General features: G+C 38.5%; 1 protein-coding gene across 2 annotated transcripts in view; it reads left to right on the forward strand.

Moving 5' to 3' along the window:
• The first annotated feature begins 520 nt into the window (after positions 1 to 520).
• med25 (mediator complex subunit 25) overlaps positions 521 to 20,107 on the forward strand; it is a 287,263-nt gene continuing 267,676 nt past the window's right edge. For both annotated transcript variants that reach the window (XM_028813612.2, XM_028813613.2), the window contains exon 1: positions 521 to 640. The gene's annotated coding sequence lies outside the window, so the exon portion shown is untranslated. The remainder of the gene's footprint in view (positions 641 to 20,107) is intronic.

The following is a 20,107-nucleotide window of genomic DNA, read 5'->3' on the forward strand; positions in this document are numbered from 1 at the left end:
TTATGTACTTCTACATGACATTTCCTACGAACCCCCCGAATTTGGGCGACTTATTGCGTAAGAAAAAAGGGCAAAAAAAAAAAAAAGAGAAATTCGGAGATAACTTTGTTACCCGAAGTAGCCGAGCTGTGACCAGCGCCGATGAAACAGTTGGTGCATTTTAAATATGCATAGTATTTTACCCCAATCCCCCAAAGAATCAGTTTCGCATTCAGAAGGCATCTGGATGTTTGTTAAGCATTATTACTAACAAAAAAAATGAAAATATATTATCGGCATTACATTTTGGCCAATTCATAAAACATTAAGACTGAGATAAGCATATCAAGATCTTATGGCATTGTTTTTATCTGTTTAATGAACTCCAACGTATTAGTCTTTGTTTTATTTTAGCCTAAATAAAGTAGCAGCGTCTGGGAAACGCCTAGTATAATATTCGTATGCAAGCAATCGCCTGCATCATAGAAATAGACTGCTCTGTTTTGTAGCTGTGTTAAATCGATCAATTGCTCGGAGTTTATCTGAGCGCTCCTAGTGTAGACACGACCAGTTGATCATCGAGTTAGCTGTGAAGCGCAATACGAAAGGGAAAAAAAATCTGCATGTAAATTAAAGTCATACATGTCGACAGCGAGAACAGGTAGGTGAGGTCTGCTTGCTATGGAGTTTATTGATGACGTTAAAAATTGTACTGCATAGAATATCTGTATCTATGGAAATTACGTACGTGGTGTGTAGTATTAGGCGGCCGCTCAGTAATACTATTGTTGTAACTTTTCTGTGGTTCCTCCATCCCTGAATATATACTCACGAGTGTACAGTGTGGTTGTAGTTATAGTGCGTAGAGCCGAGGCGCGAAATATATTGTCAAGAAAACGTCTTGTGTAAAATAAACTAATAAACAAATCGAATAAGAAATGCAAGCAGACGGAAACTTGAGTAACCAGCGTGCCCTACGACTCGACCTGCCGTACCTCTGGTTTTATTATTTGGGGTCCACTGCTTTCTTCTTTAACATGCCGTCATCGGTAAGCGATTCTCTCATTTAGTTAAAAAAAGCCACATATTCGGCTTGTATTAAGGTGTCCATCAGCAAGCAAGGGTTTCCTATTGCACAGTTAATGTATCATTTAATTACATCGTTTGGTCGACAAATGGTTACAAAATAAATACCTGCTATTTGCAAAGCAATAATATTGTATCACACGAGTTAGAACCAGAGCAATAACAATGGCTGATGAAAATGTCCATAGTCTAAGTTTATGCAGGTTGTTGCTTGTCGCCTAACATCACTCCACTTCCGAAGGTGAGTTTCCTCCCTTAAGAATTTAGCCAAATCAGATATAATCAGGTTTGAGAATTCTGAAGTGTTAAATACGTTTTTCTCTTTTTATTTGCCATCACTTTGCATCTCTTTTTACTCCCATGAATTGGCTTGATCTGCTCTGCCAATAGACTAAAACTGTTAATGAGGTTATTCTTTACTTTTCAATATACACTGCCTGGCCAAAAAAAAAGTTGCCATCTGGATTTAACTAAGCAAATAGGTACGAGCCTCCAATTGGATAATTACTGCATGGGCGATTATCTTTCAGCTGGCAACAAGTTATTTAACCCCAAGTGGTGCAATGAGTTGCTTCTCATTTCTTAAACAACCATGTTGAAAGACACATCTCGTGGTCATGGAAAAGATGTTAGTCTGTTTGAGAAGGGTCAAATCATTGGCATGCATCAAGCAGAGAAAACATCTAAGGAGATTGCAGAAACTACTAAAATTGGGTTAAGAACTGTCCGACGCATTATTAAAAACTGGAAGGATAGTGGGGACCCATCGTCTTCAAGGTAGAAATGTAGCCGGAAAAAAAAATCCTGAATGATCGTGATCGGCGATCACTTAAACGTTTGGTGAAATCAAATCGAAGAAAAACAACAGTAGAACTCAGGTCTATGTTTAATAGTGAAAGTAAGAGCATTTCCACACGCACAATGCGAAGGGAACTCAAGGGATTGGGACTGAACAGCTGTGTAGCTGTAAGAAAACCACTAATCAGTGAGGCAAACCGGAAAAAAAAAGGCTTCAATTTGCTAGGGAGCATAAAGATTGGACTCTGGAGCAATGGAAGAAGGTCATGTGGTCTGATGAGTCCAGATTTACCCTGTGCCAGAGTGATGGGCGCATCAGGGTAAGAAGAGAGGCAGATGAAGTGATGCACCCATCATGCCTACTGTAGACTGTGATCTTGGTTAAAAATTAATGCAACACTGGATGGAACTAAATCTTGTGATATTGCAGAAGCTTATCGAAACAATGCCACAGCGAATGCTTGCCGTAATCAAAGCTAAAGGCGGTCCAACGAAATATTAGAGTGTGTGACCTTTTTTTTGGCCAGGCAGTGTACATACCTTTATCACCACACGCCTTGTCTGTTTGGTACATAATTCATCCACCTGATTATTGTTATCACAATCATTTTCAAGTTTGCTTTATGTTCCACCTTTATTGGCAATATTGTACTCCTTCTAAAATCATATAGTTCGCCTCGTGCAACATGTATGAAAATTTCCCCTCAGTGCCTGAGAATTGCCATTAGACTTTGTAACAGAATTTCTATTACATTTTACCTTAATACCAGTAGTTCCCTACTTTCTTCAAAACAGCTCCATTTTTAATATCTATATTTATAATTAACATCAACTTTTGCCAGCCTTCTGACACACTTGCAATTTGCAACAGACAGTGGTTGAGTCATATTTCATGAAAGCAGAGAAATGAATTCCTCTAACAACTTTACTGCACATGCTTCATGATCATATGTTTGTCTCTTTCACAAAACCTGCCCCTACACACTAACCATTAATGTGCCATTTCCTGCCTTCTTTTTTAGACATTCCACTCCCCTACCAGCTGTCTGTTAGTGCTTTGTCCCTCACATGGAATTTCTACTGGTACTGTACAAGGCTGTCAGCACTCAAAACGTCCATGGTCGTCTGTCATGTTCTTGTCAAGTTAACACCATCTGTAACTATCAAAAATAGTAATGCACTCAGATGAAATCCCACATATTCACCTCAAAAGATTCCATTGTCTTCTGCATATATATTAATTTCACTGCATACACTAATCATAGTTTCAGGTTATTATGTTGGGAAATACTTCAGCCATTCTCACTCTTACTCCTGATGAAGAACAGTTTAGGAACACTTTCACCATGTCTTTTAGATTGAGAGCAGTGTTTGAATCAGTTCAGGGTAAAAAGTAAAAATGCTCTCAATTGAAGAATTTTGCTGTTTAACCATGAAGGCAGATACTAAAAAAAGCTCACAAATTTGCATGTAATATTAGTAGTTATTTTAAGTAAGTAAAATTTATTTATAAAGGCCCTTATACAGGCCTAGGCCACAAAGCACTGTATACTTATATACACATTTATAAACATGCATAGGGAAAAACAGTAATACAGTAAAAAATACACGGATAAACAAGATGGATAATGTGACTCACAAGAATGCTACACAAAGGCTTGTCTAAACAAGTATGTCTTAAGTTGACCTTTGACTGTCTCAATGAAATGACCCTGATGGACAACCAGCGGAAGATTTTTCCAAAGCCTTGATGCAACCAGACTGAAAGCATGATTACCATTCAGCTTCATTTTGGAAAACAGTACAAAAAAAAAGATCTCTTTCCCATATCTCACAGCTTGACCAGCAATCTGGTGACGCCCAAGGTCACTAATGTACAGGAGGGCCTGGCCGTGTAGAGTTCTCTAAGCAAGAACCAAGATATTAAAATTAATTTTAAATTCAAATAGCAGCCAATGGAAGGATGATGAAATCGATTTAACGGTCTGAATCTAATTTCCAATTCATGCCATGCCCATTCCAGTGTGTCACATGAATGATTCACATAGAGCATGTAAACATTTGAATTCTGTTAAGTACAATTACATTTTTAAGTCTGATAACTTCAAGCCCAGTGTATTGTAGACATTTAAAAGCATAATGTATATAAAAGACAAGATTACTTGCATTGCACAAAGACATCTCATACTATATATACAGAAGTCTATGAAATATTAAGTTACGGATCTGTAGTTTTATAAAGAAAACTTTTTTAAACTTAGTTGTGTGTGAAAAAGTACCTTAAATTGCCATGAGTATACACATGTGCATCCTGCCATTCATTCACCCTTGATGCCACCTGTAATTAGTATTCTACAGAAGTAAATTAAATGACACTTCAGTACAAGACCTTATTTAAAAAAAGTTTCCCTGCTTCCCGTAATGCTTTTAAAGATACAGTCCTAAATTCCAACAGTAGTTACACAGATACATCTGCAAAACTGCAGATAACGAGGTAAATGTTCTGTCATTGATATTCACCTTACACTTCAGGTCTTTCAAAGCACAGCTGCATTATTACAGAACACAAAAATCAAGTTGGCCACAGCACATTGTTTTTTTGTTTTATTTTATTTCTTCAAGTGCAAGCTGTCTCATGCCTCCTGAGACACGGATGTACACCACATTCTAGGACCTGTCTGCAGGGATTTTCCTAAAGTAGTTACAATTTCTTTGCACATCCTAAACATTACTTTTACTTTTTAAGTTACTTAAGTTTATTGTATGTTAAGGTGGCAAACCACTTCAGACTTGCCTGGTGATAGTGTGTGTGTGTGTGTGTGTGTGTGTGTGTGTGAGGCTGTTTGTGAATGTGTCCTGCAACTGAAGATTGAAAAGTGAGGTGACATGCAGACTGTTTAGAGAGTCGGTTGTGGGGGAACTTGGACGACTTATATATGGCCTCTGCCTTGGAAGTTAAATGACATGGAAAGGACAGTCCCCTCAAATATGGTTTTGTTGTAGGGAATACATTGTAAGAAGTGTTGGTTTGCAAACATTAACTGATGGTACTCATTGGGGCTATATAGGAAATTGGAAATGGGGTTATTGCATTTTCATTTTTTCAGCATTTTTGCATGCATGCTTTGAAAATTAAATTGCAAATGGGGTTATTGCATTTTCATTTTAATATTTGTAGCATTTCTGCATGCAGACTTTAAAAATGAAATTGCAAATGAGAGATTGCATTTTCTTTTTATAATTGTAATTTTAATTTTTGCAGAAAATACCTCCCATATTTGGGAAGCATGGGGAAGTGCTGGTATGGAGTGAGTACTGTCCCACCTCAGGTACTGAGCGCTGCAGGGGGCGAGTTAGAATGTTTTTGCACATGTAGAATTTTCTATAAGTGAAAATCAGAGCCAGTCCATTGAGCGGTCAAGTTCAAGAATAACACTGGGCTCACATCAGCGCTCCATATATCGTTTATAAAACTTGCATGCCTTAAGTTAACAAAAAGTGTATACCTCAGGTAATGCTACATCTGAAAAGAATTGTCTTGCTTGGCAGAGTAATTACAGGATTCTAGACGTTCTACTGTTGAAATGCTTGATTATATAAAAGGTTTGACTCCATTATTTTATTAGTAGTATACTTTTGATTGTTTGTTATCCCTTATTGTTCCGCTTCTTTTAAACCCGTGCCATTTCTGATGGCTGATACAGATTTGATTCCTTAGCAGTTTTACTGCTTTCACTACATTGTTGAAAGTCTGTGTGCCCAGCTGAGTGATGTACCCACCTGTAGGTGTCTAATTAGTTGTGCCAAATGTCTTTGTTTTAAATCCAGCACAAGTAACTTTTTAATTTCAAATTTTACAGATAACAATCTTGTAATTTTCAGACACTTTAAAGTACAGTACTTCCAAACTGCAATTATTTTCTTCAGCAGTTTCCATACTTTTTGCAATCTGCTGGAAAATCGCATGCACTCAGCTTAACTTTCTGTGTCACAAAACCATAAATCTGATTGGACAATTACAAGCTTATTGGTTGTTATTGTGAAATAGGCAAAAAACAGCCATTTTTGATCCAAGGCTGATTTGTGCATCACTAGTTAAAAGCCTTGCAGCTGCATTTTGTATAATTTGCAGATGGGGTAAACCATTAATTGCAATAGCCAATTCGAGATGAGATAGAAGCAAGGACAAGCATTTCCATCACCATCTTAGTAACCAAAGTTTTAAGTTTAAAGTGGTTGCTCATATGGAAGAAATAATAACAACCGAGTGACCTGAGGTGCAGGTTGATGGATTGATCAAAAATGACACCCGGTTGATGGATTGATCAAAAATGACACCCGTTTTGAGTAGAATTAGATATCTTCACAATCCTTTGACTAATGACAGGATGCATTTTAGAAGGGGCAAAGATCAAGTCCTCAGTTTTCTGTGGATTTAGCAGTAAATAATTGGCAGACACCCAATTATTAACTTCTAGCTGATAATCAGCAAGGGTTCCTAGCTTGTATAATTGCTGAGACTTAAAAGAGTAGAAAAGCTGAAAGTCATCAGCATAAAAGATATAGGAGACCTTGTTAAACAAACTAATAACTTGAACCAAGGATAAAATGTACAACAAAAATAAAATGGACCCAAGGACTGATCCTTGAGGCACACCACTTCACAATGAGGCACTGTCAGAAGTGAATACACCTACACAGGTGGAAAAACTTCTTTCAGCTAGGTATGACGAACACCTGGCCAAGGCTGAACCTGAAATGCCCACAAGATTTTGCAGTCTGTTTAGGTGGACTGCTTGGTCTAGGGTGTCAAAGGCTGCAGTGACATCTAACAAAAATGTATACTGAACACTCTTCAGTTTCAGCAGCCATAAGTAGATCATTGAACATTTTTAAAAGAGCCATCTCAGTAAAGTAGCATTTCCAAAAGCCTGACGGATAAGGTTCTTGTGCCTTCTGACTTTTCAAGAAAGTCATCCATCTGCAACTCAACAACTTTTTCTAGAATTCTGTCATGAAATGGAAGTTTTGAGATGGGTCTATAATTTTTTGGAACAGAGGGATCAATGTCTACTGTTTTTTTAACAATGGGTGAATAGTAGCCTGCTTGAAGCAACTAGGTACACTACCAGACTGAAGGGGGCAGTTTATATAGTTAAGAGAATGGCCCAAACTGAGTTGAGAAGTGATATAGGCAAAACATCTAGCCTGTTACCTGATGGTTTCATTTTCCTAATTATAGACATTAGGTCTAGGTCATCAAGAGAGTCTGGAGAAAGCAATGTCACCTAAATAGAGCTAGGACAGTAATCAAATGAAACCCATTAAAGGAAAAAAAATATCAAACTTTATTAAGAAACTATCTAATAAGGTCATTACTTACAAACATGAATATTAGAAGGGACAGGTGAAACTATGTTAGAAACAGTATGAAGCAAAACTGTAGGATTTCATTTACAGTAATTTGAAATAAGATTTGCAAAATATGAAGTCCTGGCAACCATATTAGATGGAAGCAGGTATTTAAGATCAAGATTGTACACCTATATGTTGGCAGCCCTCCATGGGCACTCAATCTTGCAACAAGAATGCTTGAAAACGTGGACATCTTCTTTCAGCCAAAGTGATGAATTAAGAACATACCTGTGCCTCATTCTAAACTGAGTGAATATGTTCAATATGCCACTGCATTGATCATTAAAAGACTAGGCAATTCATCTACATTGCAGTCAATAAAAAACATTAAAACTGAAAAATCATCTTGGAGAACTGTGTGAGCTCAGGCTCATTCATAATATGAACACACTATACTTAAAGAAAACAGGATCAGGGTTAAAAGAAACATGACACGTTCAATAGCAACACCATAAGAAAAAATAAGATCAATTTTATGCTCTAAGTTTATGGGTAGGGTCAGAGACAAATTGCACAAAATGAAATGCCTTAGTAATATATAAATTCAGAAACTATGCTACATGAGAGATTGTCAATATGAAGATTAAAATCACCAACCAATATCATCCTGCCCAACTTAATAATAGAGAATAAAAAGTCAAAAAACTCTGATAAAGAAGAACCAGAAGGGCAGAGGAGGCGATGAATTAAGACACAGTATAAAGTATTAATCCAGCCAACTTTCAGCACTTGCAGTTCAGTGGAGCAATAGAAGAAGGTGCTAGTCAAACATGTTCTTTTTCACAGATACAAGTCCATCACCATAGCCAGATAGCTGTGGAATGCGGGCAAATGAAGAGCGTGGTGGACAGGGCTAGTTGGGATATTTAAATTCCATGTCAGATTGCCAAGTTCAAGTCACAAGCATGAAATCCAGTTTTTCACTGCAGAAAAAATTGTGGTGTATAAAAAGCTTATTGGAAATGGAGAGTGTGTTGACAGTTCAGCATGCATTACTGTCACTACTGGACTTCGGCAGACCAATTCCATCTAATGTCACACTTTCTTTTTATTTAATGTAATTGCTTCTCCCTCTCCTGCTGTTGTTTTCAAAATTTACCATCTTGTTGTACTTTGAAACCTCCTGAAAACACATACAACAGTAACACTCATAACTAATGTATGGGCCAATCTTCAATCTGTTTACAAATGGAAGTTACACTGACCCCAAATAAAATTGTGTGCTAATAAAATATCCAAACAGGATACAGTAATCCCTCCTCCATCGCGGGGGTTGCGTTCCAGAGCCACCCGCGAAATAAGAAAATCCGCGAAGTAGAAACCATATGTTTATATGGTTATTTTTATATTGTCATGCTTGGGTCACAGATTTGCGCAGAAACACAGGAGGTTGTAGAGAGACAGGAACGTTATTCAAACACTGCAAACAAACATTTGTCTCTTTTTCAAAAGTTTAAACTGTGCTCCATGACAAAACAGAGATGACAGTTCTGTCTCACAATTAAAAGAATGCAAACATATCTTCCTCTTCAAAGGAGTGCACGTCAGGAGCACTGAATGTCAGAAAGTGAGAGAAAACCAAACAAATCAATAGGACTGTTTGGCTTTTAAGTATGCGAAGCACCGCCGGTACAAAGCTGTTGAAGGCGGCAGCTCACACCCCCTCCGTCAGGAGCAGGGAGAGAGAGAGAGACAGAGAGAGACAGAGGAAAACAAACAGTGAAAAATCAATACGTGCCCTTTGAGCTTTTAAGCATGCGAAGCACCGTGCAGCATGTCGCTTCAGGAAGCAGCTGCACACAGAAGGTAGCAACGTGAAGATAATCTTTCAGCATTTTTAGACGAGCGTCCGTAGCGTCTAGGTGTGCGAACAGCCCCCCTGCTCACACCCCCTACGTCAGGATCAGAGAAAGTCAGCGCAAGAGAGAGAGAGAGAGAGAAACAAAAGTAAGTTGGGTAGCTTCTCAGCCATCTGCCAATAGCGTCCTTTGTATGAAATCAACTGGGCAAACCAACTGAGGAAGCATGTACCAGAAATTAAAAGACCCATTGTCCTCAGAAATCCGCGAACCAGCAAAAAATCCGCGACATATATTTAAATATGCTTACATAGTGAAGCCGCGAAAGGCGAAGCGCGATATAGCGAGGGATCACTGTATTGTGAGGCTTAATGGTCTTTCTCTCACAGTAGCACTAGTGTGGTGGAGATTTAGTCACATGCTGCACAAGCATATAAAATGTGTGTCAGTTTTTTTTTCTTTATTTATTGACTGAGACTATAGTTACAGCTGTTTACTTATTTGATATCTATAGGTTCACTTGCAAGTTATGACTGTTAACATTTTTTTCTTTTTTTGTATTTTGGCTTTTTACTTATTTCTGCATTCCTTTTGAAAACAACATACATGCATGCTTGCAAGGCAAGCTTTTATAACATTTAAAACCTTCCTTTATTATCTATAGTATACTGTTAAGTGAAGGGCTAATCAACAGGTAAACAGTTAGCCAAACCAGTTAAAATCTCAACATCAGGTGCTAGGACCAGCTATATGGAACTGCAGGTTGAACCTTAAGGGCAATAAAGTCATCATTGCCTCCAGATCTGTCACCCTTGGGTAAGACTGATAACATTGGTATCACTCTAGACAGCTTTTACAGTTTTTGCTCTTCCTACAGATATACAGAACATTTTTTAATTCCTGCTGTTTATCAACACACATCCCCATTTCTTAATTTTCTGGCCACCTATAAGAAAAAGAAGCACAGACATCTGGTTTGTAATAACAGGCAGAAAAAACTGTGTGAATTACTAGTGAATGTAGTTAGTTGCTTGGAGCAGTAAACAATATATGCTTTAAAGTGGTCATGTAGAGATTGTTCATACATTTGGTAATTGTGTTTTTTACAATTTAGGTACTAAACAAAAGGTTTTTTTTTTATCCTTCACAAAAAGTGAATTTTCTGAAGAAAATAGGAACAAAGGAAGTCTTTACTGTCATTGTACCAGTAAAATGAAACTGTAAAAGCTACAACTGTAAACGGTGTAAGTATATCAAACAACTGCGAACAAATAATATAAGAAGCACATAAATAAATGCAATACATAAATAAATAAGGGGCAGGATATTATCTCTCTATTATAAAAGAAAATCTTGAGATGAAACAAGACTTTTGCCAAGAGATTTTTTCAAGTCTCATCCTCCTCTCAACCATTTCTGGTTAACAGCCCACGTCCATGGTCCTCTCACCTCTCGTTCGTGTTAATGCTTTTGTCAGACACAGTTCCTGCTCTCTCAACTCTTATAAATTTTTACGATCAAATTAGCAAATTTGTTAAATGCGTATCAATAGACTATGCTGAAAAAGTTGGTGGTGATGTTGCGGAAGATGAAAACATCAACTTACAATATCCCATAGAATATCTACAACCATTAACACCGTCTGGTTTTTCACATGCCGAATTACTGTTGAAAGAAGGATGTATTAAAACGTTTACAGTTTCCCGTTAGAGTAGCTTTTGCTCTGACAATTAACAAATCACAGGGACAAACATTTGAAAAAATTGGTTTAATTATTAGAGAGAAAGAAACGATATTCACTCATGGGCATTTATATGTTGTATTATAACGATGTAACTTCAAACACAGAATCAAAATTCAATTCGATATTTATAGATAGATAGATAGATAGATACTTTATTAATCCCAATGGAAATTCACATTCTCCAGCAGCAGCATACTGATACAATAAATAATATTAAATTAAAGAATGATAATAATGCAGGTGAAAAACAGACAATAACTTTGTATAATGTTAAATGTTAACGTTTACTCCCCCGGGTGGAATTGAAGGGGGGGTAAACGTTAACATTTAACATTATGCAAAGTATAAAAAGTTAATTAAGTTTTACAGTAAAAGTGTAAGTTTAAAAAGTATTTGCGTGTTAATTGCAGAGCCAAACAGAATGAAAACATATAACACAATGAATACCTCTAATGCAACATGAAACATAATTTTCTTTCAATGTCTTATGTTTTACTATTTTTTACTATAGTTAATTACTCTCTGTAATGTAAAATAGTGTGGTCTATTATGCATATGTAAAACTTCCCATGAAAATGACAATCTGTTTAAATTGTACATCCATTTCCCCATGCGCGAGTGGCAGAGCCGCGAAGTGGCTAGCGCATAGCGCCCACCCGCATTAGCTTCACTGCAGATATGTGGAGCTCAGAGGTCAGCCCCATGAGCATGTTTAGTCTAATGACACACTGGATTGGCGAAAATGTTGAGGCAAAATGTGTGGTGTTGCAAGCTAATTAGTTCTCTGGATCTCATTCTTCAACTTCCATTGCATAAGCTTTTGATTCCATATTAACGAAGTGGAACATTTCAAAAGGTAATGTGCACGTTGTGCTTTGTGACAATGCTCGCATTATGGCAAATGCTATGGAAGAAAGTAGCATTAAAAGTTTAAGCTGCGTGGCTCACACTTTGCATCTTGCTGTAAATGAAGAATTGTTGAGCAAGAGAATCATCTCTGACTGTTTTACCATTGGGAGGTGAATAGTTACTCATTTTAAGCACTCACAGCTTGCAATTTCGTGGCTGAGAGAAATACAAACAGACCTTGGAACCCCAACAAGAATGCTTCGGCAGGACATGCCGACTCGTTTGAACACCACGTATTACGTGTATATGCTGAAAAGTCTGGCTGATAAGAAGCGCACTCTTGCTGTGAATGGTGTGGAATACAAGCTTCCTGCCTCAGTGAGGACTTGTGGAAAACATGATTACTCAAACCATTCGAGCAACTTACTAAAGACATAAACTCATATTCATCTACAATTGCGATGTGATGTGATTCCATCTGTTGAAGTGCTTAACATTAGAAGTACCAGAGCCTACGAAAAAACTCGTAGATCCATCCCACCTTAAATCGCTTCACACTTCTCCATCAGCGTGTTTTGTCCTGTAAATGTGTTGATAAGCAGCAAGCAGCCTACTATCACATCCCCCACTGCCGCACAGTTTTCTCAGCTCAAATCTGTTTACCTGTGTGTCAGTTGCTTGGAGTTGTATAGAGTGAGAAGTCAAGCAAAATGACACCTTTTATAAATACAGTGGAACCTCGGTTCACGACCATAATTCATTCCAAAACTCTGGTCGTAAACCGATTTGGTCGTGAACCGAAGCAATTTCCCCCATAGGATTGTATGTAAATACAATTAATCCGTTCCAGATCGTACGAACTGTGTGTAAATATATATTTTTTTTAATTTTTAAGCACAAACATAGTTAATTACACCATAGAATGCACAGCGTAATAGTAAACTAAATGTAAAAACATTGAATAACACTGAGAAAACCTTGAACAACAGAGAAAACTAACACTGCAATAGTTCGCGCTATAGTGCTAGGCACCGCTCGCTAAAAACACTTTTTTTTTAATGAGTTTTAAGCACAGGGGAAAAAAATTAACATTTGAAAAATAATAATAATAAACCACCAAGAAAAGTAACATTGCAACAATGCAGGCTATGAACCGATCACTGTAAACAGAACTGAAAACAAAAACAAGCCTTCTCTACCTTATGCGTCCCTCCCTCTCTTGCTCGCTCGCTCTCTCTCTCTCTCTCTCTGTCTCTCTCTCTCTCTCTTTCTCTCTTTCTCTCTTTTGCGAGCCTGGAGCGCCTGTGTGTGTGTGTCTCTCTAGCTTGCTCCTGTGTGTGTGCGCGTCTGTCTCTCTCTGGAGCTGCCTGTGTGTGTATGCGCGGCTCTCTCTCTCTCTCTCTGTGTGTGTGCGGTGGCTCTATCTCTCTCTCCCTGCCTGTGTGTGTGTGCATGGCTCTCTCTCACGCTGCCTGTGTGTGTGCTGCCTGTGTGTGTGTGCGTGTGTGTCGCGCGCTCTCGCTCTTTCTCTTGCTCGCTGCACAGGAAATGCACAGGGAGAGACTGAACATGTACAAACCGAAAGGGAACCTGGCTTGTTTGTATACCGAGTGTGTGGTCGTGAACCAAGGCAAAAGTTTGGCGAACTTTTTGGTCATAAACCGATTTGTACGTGTACAGAGACGTTCGTGAACCGAGGTTCCACTGTACTATATCGTTATTTGGAACACATGAATTTCGTGTGTGTTCCGTGTCTACAACGATCTATGTGAACACATCGTTAAAACAGAAACGTTTTTCATGTTTTAGTAATAATTGACAAAATGTAGACATGAAGTTTATAATGTGTGAAGCCTAAAGTCCAAATATCAAAGAAACACTTTCACAACAGGTACAAATATAACAGAACAAATGCGCTCAGTCAGTCTGTAACAGCCGGTGTAAATGTGTGATACTTGTAAAGGTTAGCTTTGTTTTTTTTAAATTTTTTTTTTATTCAGTTTCATTCTGTCGCGTTCACGATTCCACCCTACCCCCCCCAAATCTGACACTGCTGTTTTCACATAAAGACGCGCTATAGCTCAAATGTTGTTTATTTGGATCACATAAAGACGTTCTATAGCTCACTATAACTCAAATGTTATTTATTTGGATCACATAAAGACGCGCTATAGCTCGCTATAGCTCAAATGTTATTTATTTGGATCACATAAAGACGCGCTATAGCTTACTATAGCTCAAATGTTATTTATTTGGATCACATAAAGACGTGCTATAGCTCAAATGTTATTTATTTGGGTCACATAAAGACGCGCTATAGCTCAAATGTTATTTATTTGGATCACATAAAGACGCGCTATAGCTCACTATAGCTCAAATGTTATTTATTTGGATCACATAAAGACGTGCTATAGCTCAAATGTTATTTATTTGGATCACATAAAGACGCGCTATAGCTCAAATGTTATTTATTTGGATCACATAAAGACGTGCTATAGCTTGCATGTTATTTATTTCGCGAACGCTACACCTTCCAGATATAACACTAGCGTGGTGTATGTGCCCAAAAAATAGTCTAACTGCATTCTCGTACCATTGCTCGCGTACTAAAGTGTCAGCAGGTATTTTTCGTGACATTACACATGTAATTTGTGAGCATGCCTTTGACGATCAAACAGAGGAAGCTCTGCAGTTCACTTGTGACTTTATGCTGTAGATCTGGCTCTTACATACAAATGACGGTGCATGTGCCCAAAACATTAACATTTATATGTTGCTTACATAAAAGCCAGAGCTAATGTTATTTACCTTGAGTTATTTACTTACATGACGAGGGTTCTACATCGGATCAAGAATGTACTTTTGCCATCGCTGTACTTTGTATATGTACATGGGAAGCTCTGCACTCGAGACTTTACACTGTAGGAAGTAAGTAAATAAATAAAGGTAAATAGATAAATCGAATGTTATTTACCTTGAGTTATTTACTTACATGACGACGGTTCTACATCGGATCTGGCTTTTATGTAAGTAACATATAAATGTTAATGTTTTGGGCACATGCACCGTCCTTTGTATGTAAGAGCCAGATCTACAGCGTAAAGTCACGAGTGCAGAGCTTCCCATGTACAGTGGTGTGAAAAACTATTTGCCCCCTTCCTGATTTCTTATTCTTTTGCATGTTTGTCACACAAAATGTTTCTGATCATCAAACACATTTAACCATTAGTCAAATATAACACAAGTAAACACAAAATGCATTCTGTAAATGGTGGTTTTTATTATTTAGGGAGAAAAAAAAAATCCAAACCTACATGGCCCTGTGTGAAAAAGTAATTGCCCCCTGAACCTAATAACTGGTTGGGCCACCCTTAGCAGCAATAACTGCAATCAAGCGTTTGCGATAACTTGCAATGAGTCTTTTACAGCGCTCTGGAGGAATTTTGGCCCACTCATCTTTGCAAAATTGTTGTAATTCAGCTTTATTTGAGGGTTTTCTAGCATGAACCGCCTTTTTAAGGTCATGCCATAGCATCTCAATTGGATTCAGGTCAGGACTTTGACTAGGCCACTCCAAAGTCTTCATTTTGTTTTTCTTCAGCCATTCAGAGGTGGATTTGCTGGTGTGTGTTGGGTCATTGTCCTGTTGCAGCACCCAAGATCACTTCAGCTTGAGTTGACGAACAGATGGCCGGACATTCTCCTTCAGGATTTTTTGGTAGACAGTAGAATTCATGGTTCCATCTATCACAGCAAGCCTTCCAGGTCCTGAAGCAGCAAAACACCCCAGACCATCACACTACCACCACCATATTTTACTGTTGGTATGATGTTCTTTTTCTGAAATGCTGTGTTCCTTTTACGCCAGATGTAACGGGACATTTGCCTTCCAAAAAGTTCAACTTTTGTCTCATCAGTCCACAAGGTATTTTCCCAAAAGTCTTGGCAATCATTGAGATGTTTTCTTAGCAAAATTGAGACGAGCCCTAATGTTCTTTTTGCTTAACAGTGGTTTGCGTCTTGGACATCTGCCATGCAGGCCGTTTTTGCCCAGTCTCTTTCTTATGGTGGAGTCGTGAACACTGACCTTAATTGAGGCAAGTGAGGCCTGCAGTTCTTTAGACGTTGTCCTGGGGTCTTTTGTGACCTCTCGGATGAGTCGTCTCTGCGCTCTTGGGGTAATTTTGGTCGGCCGGCCACTCCTGGGAAGGTTCACCACTGTTCCATGTTTTTGCCATTTGTGGATAATGGCTCTCACTGTGGTTCGCTGGAGTCCCAAAGCTTTAGAAATGGCTTTATAACCTTTACCAGACTGATAGATCTCAATTACTTCTGTTCTCATTTGTTCCTGAATTTCTTTGGATCTTGGCATGATGTCTAGCTTTTGAGGTGCTTTTGGTCCACTTCTCTGTGTCAGGCAGCTCCTATTTAAGTGATTTCTTGATTGAAACAGGTGTGGCAGTAATCAGGCCTGGGGGTGGCTACGGAAATTGAACTCAGGTGTGATACACCACAGTTAGGTAATTTTTTAACAAGGGGGCAATTACTTTTTCACACAGGGCCATGTAGGTTTGGATTTTTTTTCTCCCTAAATAATAAAAACCATCATTTAAAAACTGCATTTTGTGTTTACTTGTGTTATATTTGACTAATGGTTAAATGTGTTTGATGATCAGAAACATTTTGTGTGACAAACATGCAAAAGAATAAGAAATCAGGAAGGGGGCAAATAGTTTTTCACACCACTGTACATATACAAAGTGCATTGAAGGCAAAAGTGCATTCTTGATACGATGTAGAATCGTCTGCATGAGTTGAGTGTACCTCTGTTATAGCGCGTCTATGTAAAATCAGCAGTGTCAAATGCGGGGGGTGGGGGGGCTTGGGGAGTTGGGAACGTGAACACGGCTTAGAGAATAACAGAACAGAAAAAAACAAAGCTAACCTTTACAAGTATCATAAATTACAGCGGCTGTTACAGACTGGAATCAAATGTATGTTTTTATTCTAAAATGGTAAGAATACGAACAGCTCAGTTCTCAAAACGGACTCGCCCAGGATCGAACCCGCGAAGCTTTGATTATAAGTCAGCAGCTGATACCGTTACACCACCGAATCTCTCATTTCAATTGTGTGTCAATGTCACAGGTAAACATGGGTTGTTTTTCTGCAGTTATATTTTTGAATAAAAGTGCATTTGTTCTGTTATATTTGTACCTTTTGTGAAAGTGTTTCTTTGATATTTGGAATTCAGGCTTCACACATTATACACTTCATGTCTACATTTTGTCAATTATTACTAAAACATGAAAAACATTTGTTTTAACAATGTGTTTACATAGATCATTGTAGACATGGAACACACATCAAATGCATGTGTTCCAAATAATGATATAGTACTTATAAAAGGTGTCATTTTGCTTGATTTCTCACTCTATATAACTCCAAGCTACTGACCGGCAGGTAAACAGATTTGAGCTGTGAAAACTGTGTGCCGGTGGGGGATGTGATAGCAGACTGCTTGCTGTTTGCTGCTTATTGCCACATTTACAGGAGAAAAGACGCTGATGGAGAAGTGTGAAGCGCTTTAAGGTGGGACGGATCTATGAGTTTTTTCGTAGGCTCTGGTAATTCTAGTGTTAAAGTCTGCTTAGCAAGTGTGGCAAGACAGATTCTGGAGTTCAGATGACGAAAATCACACTTTTGGAGGCTGTCCCAAAACGCTTCAGTGGTGCATTCTCCGAGCCATTATACTATCTCTCTACTGTCCTTGATCCACGGTACAAAGATCAATTTTGTGACCAAGATACCAAAAAACAAGCACAAGAAGCTCTTGAGAAACAACTGGTCAAGATGTCATGTGGTGAAGAAAATGCAGAGAGCAACAGCGAACCACAAGAGAAAAAGATTTACACTCTGAGAGATGTTGCTGCTTCATTGCTGGAGATGTATGAAGAAATTCTTGAAGAAAATGTGTATGTGGCTGCAAAACCACATTCAACTGCCACCGAGTTAAAATAACAGAATCATAAAATTATTAACAATAATCATACTAATTAGGATGACCAGACATCCTGCATTAAAAAAAAAAAACTTTGTTACGGATTTAATTATTTTTAATAAAACACATAGCATACACTGCAGTTTCCTAATATCTAATCAGTATCATTGTGCATTTACCCGAAACTCATAGTCGGCACTGCGAGGCAGGGACCATGCGTGACTTAAGAGCGTGGGTCAAAATGCTCCACAAACATTAGCTAAGAAGGCATCACTTTTTGTCAGGTTTTTACAATTTGTATGCCAGATTGCCTACAAAACTGTTGTTGCGGCGGAGTTTGTGAGTTTTTCCATTTTAGACAGTCAAGTCGCTGTGGAATTATATTCTGGGAATTTAATGTAGTGGGTACTTGGGGGGGATGGAGAAGGAACAGGTTTGCCTGCATGCTAGAATGCAGCTTCACGTTTTGTACCTTGTGAAAGATGTGTCTCCTGTGTCTAAACTGTAAAAGATTTTAAGGCTACTCCAGTTTTAATGTAAGCATTACTTTAAAACAAAATCACCCTAAAACAGTGGTTTTCAACCTTTTTCCCAAGGGACCCCTATTTTACCAGTGAACAAACACTATTACTAAGAAAAAATAAAATAGCCCTAGCACTTTTGAATTGTTTTGATCTTTTATATTCAATGCATAACAGTAACTGTACAGAACAAAAATAATAGGATACACGTAAATTGAAGCCAAACAGTGAGCATAATGTGCAACAACGTGCTTAACAGTAGGTATTAGTTTTCTGAACAGATTATTTCCTGTGAATACTGCAATATATCAGCCAGTCTTTCCTATGTTTAAATGAACTTGTGACGCATGAGCTTGTTCCCGTTCAAGGCTACAAACAGGATGGCATTTAATGTGAGCTTTGGGCTTGTAACTCTTGGGCCAGTGATGGGATGTCAGGTGTGATTTTGGTGACAGCCAAATGAAAGTCACTGTGCATGTCAAGCTTGTTGTGTGCCTTTGATTTGATGGTGACAAGAGCATTGAAAGCAGTCTCTGATAGGTACAGTGGTGTGAAAAACTATTTGCCCCCTTCCTGATTTCTTATTCTTTTGCATGTTTGTCACACAAAATGTTTCTGATCATCAAACACATTTAACCATTAGTCAAATATAACACAAGTAAACACAAAATGCAGTTTGCAAATGGTGGTTTTTATTATTTAGGGAGAAAAAAAAATCCAAACCTACATGGCCCTGTGTGAAAAAGTAATTGCCCCCTGAACCTAATAACTGTTTGGGCCACCCTTAGCAGCAATAACTGCAATCAAGCGTTTGCGATAACTTGCAATGAGTCTTTTACAGCGCTCTGGAGGAATTTTGGCCCACTCATCTTTGCAAAATTGTTGTAATTCAGCTTTATTTGAGGGTTTTCTAGCATGAACCGCCTTTTTAAGGTCATGCCATAGCATCTCAATTGGATTCAGGTCAGGACTTTGACTAGGCCACTCCAAAGTCTTCATTTTGTTTTTCTTCAGCCATTCAGAGGTGGATTTGCTGGTGTGTTTTGGGTCATTGTCCTGTTGCAGCACCCAAGATCACTTCAGCTTGAGTTGACGAACAGATGGCCGGACATTCTCCTTCAGGATTTTTTGGTAGACAGTAGAATTCATGGTTCCATCTATCACAGCAAGCCTTCCAGGTCCTGAAGCAGCAAAACAACCCCAGACCATCACACTACCACCACCATATTTTACTGTTGGTATGATGTTCTTTTTCTGAAATGCTGTGTTCCTTTTACGCCAGATGTAACGGGACATTTGCCTTCCAAAAAGTTCAACTTTTGTCTCATCAGTCCACAAGGTATTTTCCCAAAAGTCTTGGCAATCATTGAGATGTTTCTTAGCAAAATTGAGACGAGCCCTAATGTTCTTTTTGCTTAACAGTGGTTTGCGTCTTGGAAATCTGCCATGCAGGCCGTTTTTGCCCAGTCTTTTTCTTATGGTGGAGTCGTGAACACTGACCTTAATTGAGGCAAGTGAGGCCTGCAGTTCTTTAGACGTTGTCCTGGGGTCTTTTGTGACCTCTCGGATGAGTCGTCTCTGCGCTCTTGGGGTAATTTTGGTCGGCCGGCCACTCCTGGGAAGGTTCACCACTGTTCCATGTTTTTGCCATTTGTGGATAATAGCTCTCACTGTGGTTCGCTGGAGTCCCAAAGCGTTAGAAATGGCTTTATAACCTTTACCAGACTGATAGATCTCAATTACTTCTGTTCTCATTTGTTCCTGAATTTCTTTGGATCTTGGCATGATGTCTAGCTTTTGAGGTGCTTTTGGTCTACTTCTCTGTGTCAGGCAGCTCCTATTTAAGTGATTTCTTGATTGAAACAGGTGTGGCAGTAATCAGGCCTGGGGGTGGCTACGGAAATTGAACTCAGGT

The sequence above is a fragment of the Erpetoichthys calabaricus genome, chromosome 11, assembly GCF_900747795.2.
Source record: "Erpetoichthys calabaricus chromosome 11, fErpCal1.3, whole genome shotgun sequence".
Classification (NCBI taxonomy): domain Eukaryota; kingdom Metazoa; phylum Chordata; class Cladistia; order Polypteriformes; family Polypteridae; genus Erpetoichthys; species Erpetoichthys calabaricus.